The sequence below is a fragment of the Tachyglossus aculeatus genome, chromosome 10, assembly GCF_015852505.1.
Source record: "Tachyglossus aculeatus isolate mTacAcu1 chromosome 10, mTacAcu1.pri, whole genome shotgun sequence".
NCBI lineage: Eukaryota > Metazoa > Chordata > Mammalia > Monotremata > Tachyglossidae > Tachyglossus > Tachyglossus aculeatus.
This window is the reverse complement of record NC_052075.1, coordinates 10,743,288-10,753,369: the sequence shown is the minus strand read 5'-3', so window position 1 is coordinate 10,753,369 and position 10,082 is coordinate 10,743,288.

Genomic DNA, 10,082 nt, shown 5'->3' with positions numbered 1-10,082 from the left:
GGCATTCCAGGCCTCGGGACAGATCGGTTATCATGGGGTTGGGAAGGTCAGGAGGGATTCAGGGCCTCCAGGAGGGCCGCTGGAGACCAGGTGGAATCACTGAAGAAAAAAATATTGGGTTCAGTGGTCAGTGGTCTACAGGACCGGGCAAACCAGCCATGCTCCAGGCCAGCTCCCGAGTCCAAGAGTCAGGTGCCTGGGGACCAACTTCACCGTCCTAGTTAATCAGTGCAGGAAATCTGGGCAGGGATGGCGGCACAGATCAGCTTCTGTTTACACATCCCAGGGGCATGTGCTCCTGCCACTAGGCTGAGGGAAAAAGCTCTCTGGAGGAAGACAAGGCAAGCCTAATGCTCTGTTCCCTAGCCCTGGCAAAGGGCAAAACTGTCCTTTGGCCCAGTAAATGGCCGAATGCTAGGATGCTAATAGGGCTAGTGGAAGCAGCGTGGCTAAACGGCAGAGCGTGGGCCTAGGAGTCCGAGGATCTGAGTTCTAATCCTGGCTCCACCACTTGTCCGTTGTGTGACCTTGAGCAAGTCACATTAGTTCTCTGTGCTTCAGTCACCTCATCTGCAAAATGGGATTAATCAATCAATCAACCAATCAATCGTATTTATTGAGCGCTTACTGTGTGCAAAGCACTGTACTAAGTGCATGGGAAGTACAAGTTGGCAACATATAGAGACAGTCCTTACCCAACAGTGGGCTCACAGTTTAAAAGGGGGAGACAGGACAAAATCAAACATACTAACAAAATAAAATAAATAGAATAGGTATGTACTAGTAAAATAAAAAAATAAATAGAGTAATAAATACGTACAAACATATATACATATATAAAGGTGCTGTGGGGAAGGGAAGGAGGTAAGGTGGGGGGATGGAGAGGGGGACGAGGGGGAGAGGAAGGAAGGGGCTCAGTCTGGGAAGGCCTCCTGGAGGAGGTGAGCTCTCAGTAGGGCCTTGAAGGGAGGAAGAGAGCTAGCTTGGTGGATGGGCAGAGGGAGGGCATTCCAGGCCCGGGGGTCGACAGCGGGACAGGCGAGAACTAGGCACAGGGAGGAGATAAGCGGCAGAGGAGTGGAGGGTGCAGGGTGGGCTGTAGAAGGAGAGAAGGGAGGTGAGGTAGGAGGGGGCGAGGTGATGGACAGCCTTGAAGCCAAGGGTGAAGAGTTTCTGCCTGATGCGCAGATTGATTGGTAGCCACTGGAGATTTTTGAGGAGGGGAGTAACATGCCCAGAGCGTTTCTGGACAAAGACAATCCGGGCAGCAGCGTGAAGTATGGATTGAAGTGGGGAGAGACACGAGGATGGGAGATCAGAGAGAAGGCTGATACGGTAGTCCAGACGGGATAGGATGAGAGCTTGAACGAGCAGGGTAGCGGTTTGGATAGAGAGGAAAGGGCAGATCTTGGCAATGTTGCGGAGCTGAGACCGGCAGGTTTTGGTGACAGCCTGGATGTGAGGGGTGAATGACAGAGTGGAGTCGAGGATGACACCAAGGTTGTGGGCTTGTGAGATGGGAAGGATGGTAGTGCCGTCAACAGAGATGGGAAAGTCAGGGAGAGGGCAGGGTTTGGGAGGGAAGACAAGGAGTTCAGTCTTGGACATGTTGAGTTTTAGGTGGCGGGCAGACATCTAGATGGAGATGTCCTGAAGGCAGGAGGAGATGCGAGCCTGGAGAGAGGGGGAGAGAGCAGGGGCAGAGATGGAGATCTGGGTGTCATCAGCGTAGAGATGATAGTTGAAGCCATGGGAGCGAATGAGGTCACCAAGGGAGTGCGTGTAGATAGAGAACAGAAGGGGACCAAGCACTGAACCTTGGGGAACCCCCACAGTGAGGGGATGGGAGGAGAAGGAGGAGCCTGCAAAAGAGACTGAGAATGAACGACTGGAGAGATAAGACGAGAACCAGGAAAGGATGGAGTCTGCGAAGCCAAGGTCAGATAGCGTGTTGAGGAGAAGGGGGTGGTCCACAGTGTCGAAGGCAGCTGAGTGGTCGAGAAGGATTAGGATAGAGTATGAGCTGTTGGATCTGGCAAGCAGGAGGTCATTGGTGACCTTTGAGAGGGCAGATTCCGTGGAATGTAGGGGACGGAAGCCAGACTGGAGGGGATCGAGGAGAGAGTTGGTGTTGAGGAATTCGAGGCAGTGCGTGTAGACAACTCGTTCAAGGAGTTTGGAAAGGAATGGTAGGAGAGATATGGGGCGATAACTAGAAAGTGAGGTGGGGTCAAGAGAGGGTTTTTTTTAGGATGGGAGAGACATGGGCATGTTTGAAGGCAGAGGGGAAGGAACCAGTGGAGAGTGAGCGGTTGAAGATGGAAGTTAAGGAGGAGAGAAGGGACGGAGCAAGATATTTCATGAGATGAGAGGGAATGGGGTCAGAAGCACAGGTGGCCGGAGTAGCACTTGAGAGGAGGGAGGAGAGCTCCTCTGAGGATACTGCTGGGAAGGATGGGAGAGTAGCAGAGAGTGTTGAGAGCCGGGGGGTTGGAGAAGGGGGAGGAGTGACTTTGGGGAGGTCGGACCTGATGGATTTAATTTTGTTAATGAAGTAGGAGGCCAGATCGTTGTGGGTAAGGGAAGGAGGAGGGGGAGGAACCGGGGGCCTGAGAAGGGAGTTGAATGTACTGAAGAGCTGGCGGTGGTGATGGGCATGGGTGTCAATGAGGGAGGAGAAATAGTTTTGTCTGGCAGAAGAGAGGGCTGAGTTAAGGCAGGAAAGGATAAACTTGAAGTGAACGAGGTTGGCATGGTGTTTAGACTTACGCCAGCAGCGTGCAGCAGCTCGAGCATAGGAGCGAAGGAGGCGGACAGTGGCAGTGATCCAGGGCTGTGGGTTAGTGGTGCGAGAGCGGCGAAGGGAAAGGGGAGCGAGCGAGTCTAGCTGAGTAGAAAGGGTAGAGTTGAGAGCAGTAATCTGATCATCAAGACTGGGTAGAGAAGAGAGGGAGGCGAGGTGGGGTGTGTGGCGCTCAGAAAGACGGATGGGGTCAAGAGAGCAGAGATCTCTGTGAGGGAGTAATATGGATTTACAGGGGAAAGGAGTGTGAGTAAGGAGGCAGGTGAGAAGATTATGATCAGAGAGAGGGATCTCAGAGTTGGTGAGGGTGGACACAGTGCAGCAGTAGGAGATGATGAGGTCGAGGGTATGACCAAGTTGGTGAGGTGGGGTGGAGCAAGAGGTTGGCAGCGTCGAGGAGAGATAGAAGGCGGGCAGCAGAGGAGTCATCAGGGATATCCATGTGGATGCTGAAGTCTTCGAGGATCAGAGTGGGCATGGAAAAGGAGAGAAGGAAGGTGAGGAAGGGGTCGAAATCGTCAAAGAAGTTGGAGGTGGGGCCGGTGGAGGGGGGGGGCGGTAGATGACGGCTACAAGAATCTGGAGGGGGTGGGAGAGGTGAATAATGTGGGCTTCAAAGGAAGGGAAGGAAAGGAAAGGGGGAGGAGGGATAGTGCGAAAGTGACATTGGGGGGCGAGAAGGAAACCGACACCTCCTCCTTTTCAGGTGAGTCTGGGGGAGTGGGAGAAGAAGAGGCCTCCACTGGAGAGAGTAGCAGAAGAGACCGTGTCGTCCGGAGACAACCATGTTTCAGTTAGGGCGAGGAAGAGTAGAGAGCTGGAAAGGAATAGGTCCAGGATGAAAGGGATCTTACTTAAAACGGAGCGGGGGGTTCCAGAGGCCACACTTGGCAGCAGCTGTCGAGGGAGGGGAGGGAGGGGGGAAGGGTGCGAGGGGTGGGGAGGGTTTGGATTGGGATGAGTTGGCGGGGGCCTGGGCGGGGAGAGTGGGAAGAGGGGTGGCGATGGGAAAGAAGAACTGGGATGGGGTGGGGGCGGGGAGGAGGGGAGGGAGGGGGCCAGGGGGGAGGAGTGGCGGACTGGCGCTGGTACAGAGGGATCCTTGGTAGGGGGTGAGGGGGAGTGGTCTTGGTGGGGGAGAGGGAGGGAAAAAACTGGGTGGGAGAGGGGAAGGGGAAGGTGAGGAATGGGAATGGCAGTTGGGAGCAAGGGAATTGAAAGTTCATGGTGAGTCAGCAGGGCGAGTGACAGTACAGCAGGAGGTTAACAGTTGAGATGAAGAAGCGATAAAACAGTAGCAATGATTTAAGTAGGCAATGGCATCACAGGGGGTAGTTAAACAATTAACATGCTATGGCAATAATAAAATTGGCAGATAATGATTTCACAGAGAGCAGATACAAACTATTATGTGCTGGAGTAGGGTGGACCTGTTAAGGGGGTCAGGGAGCAGAGATACCTGGGGAGCCAACTAGCATGGGAGGGCTGAGGAGGTGCCAATGAGGTTGTCGTTAATGCAACTTGGTGCTAACAAGGGCCTTTTTCCCGGGGTGGGGTGGGGGGGAGAGTCAGTCAGGACCAGACTGGGAAGGGGGGTTGGGGGGCACTTTAAGGAAGGTCGCTTAAATGGGGGGGGGGGGTGGAAGCAGGGGGCGTCTATGGGGGCGCTCTGAGGAGAGGAGCCTTCCGGGAGCAGCAAGGCCGTGAACCCTGTGTGGGAGAGGGACTGTGTCCAATTAGAGAAGCAGCGTGGCTTAGTGGAAAGAGCACGGGCTTGGGAGTCAGAGGTCATGGGTTCTAATCCTGATTCTGTCACTTATCAGTTGTGTGACTTTGGGAAAGTCACTTGACTTCTCTGTGCCTCAGTTACCTCATCTGTAAAATGGGGAATAAGATTGTGAGCCCCAAGTGGGACAATCTGATTACCTTGTGTCCTCCCCGCCCCCCACAGTGCTTAGAACAGTCCTGGGCACATAGTAAGCACATAGCAAATGCCATCATCATCATCCAATCTGATTATCTTGTACACACCCCAGTGCTTAGTACAGTGCCTGGCACCTAGTAAGTACTTAACAAACACCGTTAAAAAAAAAATAGCACCCAATGTTCCCGAGGTGCTCAGCACCCCGGTTGGCTCCCCACTTCCTCCCCAAGCACTGCTCCCATTTCCCCAAGCTTTGCCTCTCCCTTCCCCACCCCCATCGACCACAAGGTAACAATAACTGCAATAATTATTGCAGTATTTGCTAAGCACTGACTACATGCCAAGCCGGATCTGCTTCTTGTGTTCTCTGGCCTTTCCACGCTTTTCCTTTTTCCCCATCCTGGGGCTTGTAGGACCGGCTTGGAAAAGGCCCGAGTGACTCTAGTAGCCCAGTCCGGCGGAGGATTTCCTAGAGCAGGTTGAAACTCTCGCCTGCCTCCCTCCCACCCTGCTGCCCTCACAAGCTCCCAGATCCCTTCGGTCTTCTGAGCAGTCTATCCCCCGAGTGGGAGCCCTCTGCCTCAGAAGCCGGTCGGACACGGAAAGGTTTGTCCCTGGATCCGCCCGGCCCGGCCAGAGGGATTCTGGCAGGTTTAATCCGAGGCCTGCCGCAGCTCCTGGGAGGATGCTGGCGGGGAAGAGACCCCCGTCTCTCTGCCTTATCTCCCCTGGAAGTCTCCCCCGGGAATTCTGGTGCTCTGACCCCGCCACCTCCCATGACGGGAAACTTCTTCCTCCTACCTGGGCTCAGGTCTGGACTCATCTCTGCACGTAGCTGATGCCTGTTTCCTTGTTTTGATGGGTATATATCTATAATCTGTATGTAGATATAAATACAAACCTATATCTACATACAGATTATAAAATCTATAGATATAGATTATATCTATATCTAGAGAAGCAGCATGGCTCAGTGGAAAGAGCACAGGCTTGGGAGTCAGAGGTCGTGGGTTCTAATCCCGGCTCCGCCACTTGTCAGCTGTGTGACTTTGGGCAAGTCACTTAACTTCTCTGGGCCTCAGTCACCTCATCTGTAAAATGCCCCATGTGGGGACAACCTACCTTGTATCTCCCCCAGCGCTTAGAACTGTGCGTGGAACATAGTGCTTAACAAGTGCCATCATTATTGTTTTTATTATTATTATATGTATATATGTTTGTACATATTTATTACTCTATTAATTTATTTATTTTACTTGTACATATCTATTCAATTTATTTTATTTTGTTAGTATGTTTGGTTTGGTTCTCTGTCTCCCCCTTTTAGACTGTGAACCCACTGTTGGGTAGGGACCGTCTCTATATGTTGCCAACTTGTACTTCCCAAGTGCTTAGTACAGTGCTCTGCACACAGTAAGTGCTCAATACGATTGATTGATTGATTATAATTCTATTTATTTATATTGATGCCCGTTTACTTGTTTTGATGTCTGCCTCCCCACTTCTAGACTGTAAGCCCGGTATGGGCAAGGATGGTCTCTCTTTGTTTTTTTATTATTATTATATGTATATATGTTTGTACATATTTATTACTCTATTCATTTATTTTACTTGTACATATCTATTCTATTTATTTTATTTTGTTAGTATGTTTGGTTTTGTTCTCTGTCTCCCCCTTTTAGACTGTGAACCCACTGTTGGGTAGGGACTGTCTCTATATGTTGCCAACTTGTACTTCCCAAGCGCTTAGTACAGTGCTCTGCACACAGTAAGTGCTCAATAAATACGCTTGATTGATTGATTGATTATAATTCTATTTATTTATATTGATGCCCATTTACTTGTTTTGATGTCTGCCTCCCCCCTTCTAGACTGTAAGCCCAGTATGGGCAAGGATTGTCTCTGTTGCTGAATTGTGCTTTCCAAGCGCTTAGTACAGTGCTCTGCACATGGTAAGTGCTCAATAAATGCGATTGAATGAATGAATGAATCTCTCCAAAGGGCTTTTTCCTTCCATAGAGCCACCCAGGGGCTGCAGTTTCAGCTTCCAGGAGCAGGGGAAGGAGTAGCTCCCATTTCCTCTGTGGGGGACAGAGCCAGGTTGGGGGGAGCAAGAGGGCTGGGAAGGGGGTGAGGAGGAGGGAGAAGCCCCATCCCAGAGATGCCGGGCCCCTCGACTGGAGCCTGGGGATGCAGCAGGTCTCAGAGCTGGGCTGGGTTGAATGTTGAGAGCAATGGTTCCCAGCAATCAATCATCAATCGTATTTATTGAGTGCTTACTGTGTGCAGAGCACTGTACTAAGCGCTTGGGAAGTACAAGTTGGCAACATATAGAGACGGTCCCTACCCAACAGTGGGCTCAACAGTCTAAAAGCCATCACTCTTTCCAGGTGGGGGCCCGAGAACCAAGGAGCGACAGTCTCTGCGAGGCCTGGTCAGCAGAATCAATCAATCAATCAATCAATCGCATTTATTGAGCGCTTACTGTGTGCAGAGCACTGTACTAAGCGCTTGGGAAGTACAAGTTGGCAACATATAGAGACAGGCCCTACCCAACAGTGGGCTCACAGTCTAGAAGGGGGAGACGGAGAACAAAACCAAACATATTAACAAAATAAAACAGAATAGATATGTACAAGTAAAATAAATAGAGTAATAAATATGTGCATACATATATACAGGTGCTGTGGGGAAGGGAAGGAGGTAAGATGGGGTGGGGGGGATGGAGAGGGGGAGAGGAGAAGCCCAGAAGCCCAGCCCAGAATTAGTTCTGGGCAAGAAGGAAGAGGTATTTGAAGCATTTTTAGAATTTCTCATCCTCCTTCCCTGAGGCAGCGGGATTTGAATAATAATGATGGTATTTGTTAAGTGCTTACTATGCATCAAGCACTATATGCATGGCCCATACTAAGTGCTTAAATACTGCTAAAACAAAAACTGTTCCAAGCGCTGGGGTAGATACAGCCTAATCAGGTTGGGGACAGTCCCTGTCGCATGCGGTGCTGTCTTAACCCCATTTTACAGATGAGGTAACTGAGGCACAGAGAAATTCAGTGACTTGCCCAAGGTCACAGAGCAGACAAGGGCAGAGCCGGGATTAGAACCCAGGTCCTGCTCACTCCCAGGCCCAAGCTCTATCTACTAGGCCACGCTGCTTCTCTACTGATTGATGACACAGGGAGGACTAATCACCGATATCGTGGCCACCACTGTATTCTGCTCATCTCTCACGGTTTTAAGTTGTTTCTCTGCACGCACCAGACTACAAGTATCACTCGGGAGCTTTAATGGCATTACAGAGCTGCCTAAATACCCCCAGCTGTTTCAGTCATCAACAACTCATCCAAAATCAGATCATCACTGAGCCGAAACTCGGCCTTCGGGGCTCAATTTCCAAATGCTATGGGCCAGGCAGGGGACGGTTTGGTCACGCTCTTTGCTGGGGTAAACAGAGTCATAGAAAGGAGAACGCTTTGCGTGTATAATGAAACACCATCACCAAAGCCCAAGTGACACATTCCAGAAAAAGAAATCAATTTTCGAGAAGCGTCGGCATATTTAAAACCGAAGCCGGATCAACACGCCGACTGCTTTGATTCCCAGAAGTTCAGTCTTGCTCAAGCGATGGCCTTGATACCAGAAATAAAGGAAGCAGCAAAAGGTTACTTATATCGACAGGGACTGAGGCAGCAGTTCTCTCCAAATGGAAATAGGGAAAAGTTTTCCCACGATATCCCTTGAACGCGAAATAGGTCTGAATCCCCGCTTTGGGCTCAGATACTAACCCCTCTGTCAGGAAGAAATTGCCATCAGCGCGATGAAAGGATCATTTAGAAACTCAATCCCTTCCCCGAACCCATCATTCCTAAAACATTTTAAAACATCATTTGGCCTGAAGAGAGGCGACAAGATTGTGGTATTTCTGATGTATGCGACATCTATGGGAATTGTGCATTCCCAATCCCAGCGAGTGTTCACTAACTGGGTATTGCGAATCTGGTGGGATTCTCTGAAACCACACAGGAGTTTTGTGGCAATCGAGTTGGAAGGGGCCCTGACTATTTTCCCCCTGTTCCAGAGTTTCTCGTGAGCTGGATGTCTCCATCTTCAAAACCTTATTAAGGTCACATCTCCTCCAAGAGGCCTCCCTCAACTAAGCCCTCTTTTCCCCAACTGCCTCTCCCTTCTACATCATCTATGCCCTTGGATTTGCATGCTTTGGACATTTAGTATTCACCCCACACATCTGTAAATTATTTATTTATATCGATGTCCACCTCGCCTTTAGACGAAGTTCCTCATGGGCAGTGAATGTGTCTATCAATTCTTTTATATTGTACTCTCCCAAGCACTCAGTTCAGTGCTCTGCACACAGTAAGCACTCAATAAATACAATTGATTGATTGACTGAATCTGTGAAACAATGAAGTCAACATTCTTAAACAACCCAACATGTAGGCATATAAATTCAATTATTAATTTGGCTATTTCATCCGCATATACTCTTATTAGTATCCACTAAACCATGCTCCATTTAGCATCTACTAAACCATGCTGCTTTTTGAATAATTATTCAAATTATTCAAATAATTCAATAACAATAATAATCATACTAGTATTTGTTAAGTACTTACTATGTGCCAGGCACTGTACTAAGCACTAGGGTGAATACAAGCAAATTGAGTTTGACACAGTCCCTGTCCCACGTGGGCCTCACGGTCTTAATCCCCATTTTACAGATGAGGTAACTGAGGCACAGAGAAGTGAAGTGACTTGCCCAAGATTAAACAGCAGACAAGCGGCTGAGCCGGGATTAGAACCTTTGACCTTCTCACGCCCAGGCCCGTGCTCTATCCACTAGGCCATGCTGCTTCACTAATTCAAATAACAATGATTCAAATAACAACTGAATTAGTATTATAATAAGACCATTATTATTTGGGCATGACCATAACTTGGAAGGCCACCAAATTTTTTGAAAATGATTCTTACTTAAAGGGTAGGGAGACAGGGAATTTAGACTGGAAGCGGAGAGTTGCAAGGAGAGACAAAGCGGTGCTTCTGAGTGATCTCGAGTGTTTCAAAGTAGCCACTGGCTTAACCAATGCTCTGGACAAGGTAACACTACTCCTTATCTGAATTTGGACACCCAATATTATGTCCACAAGCCCACAGCAACACAATTTCCTCTTTCCCCTTTCATAAACTGTTAAGTCTTCGACTTAAGATGACCACAAGTATGTTATCCCTTCCAGGGAACTAAAACAAATAAACTGTTTAAACATGAAGTTCACCAAATGGCAATAGGCTGCTTAGCAAACAGCAGGAACTTAAAGAATCTGCTTTCTTCCTGCA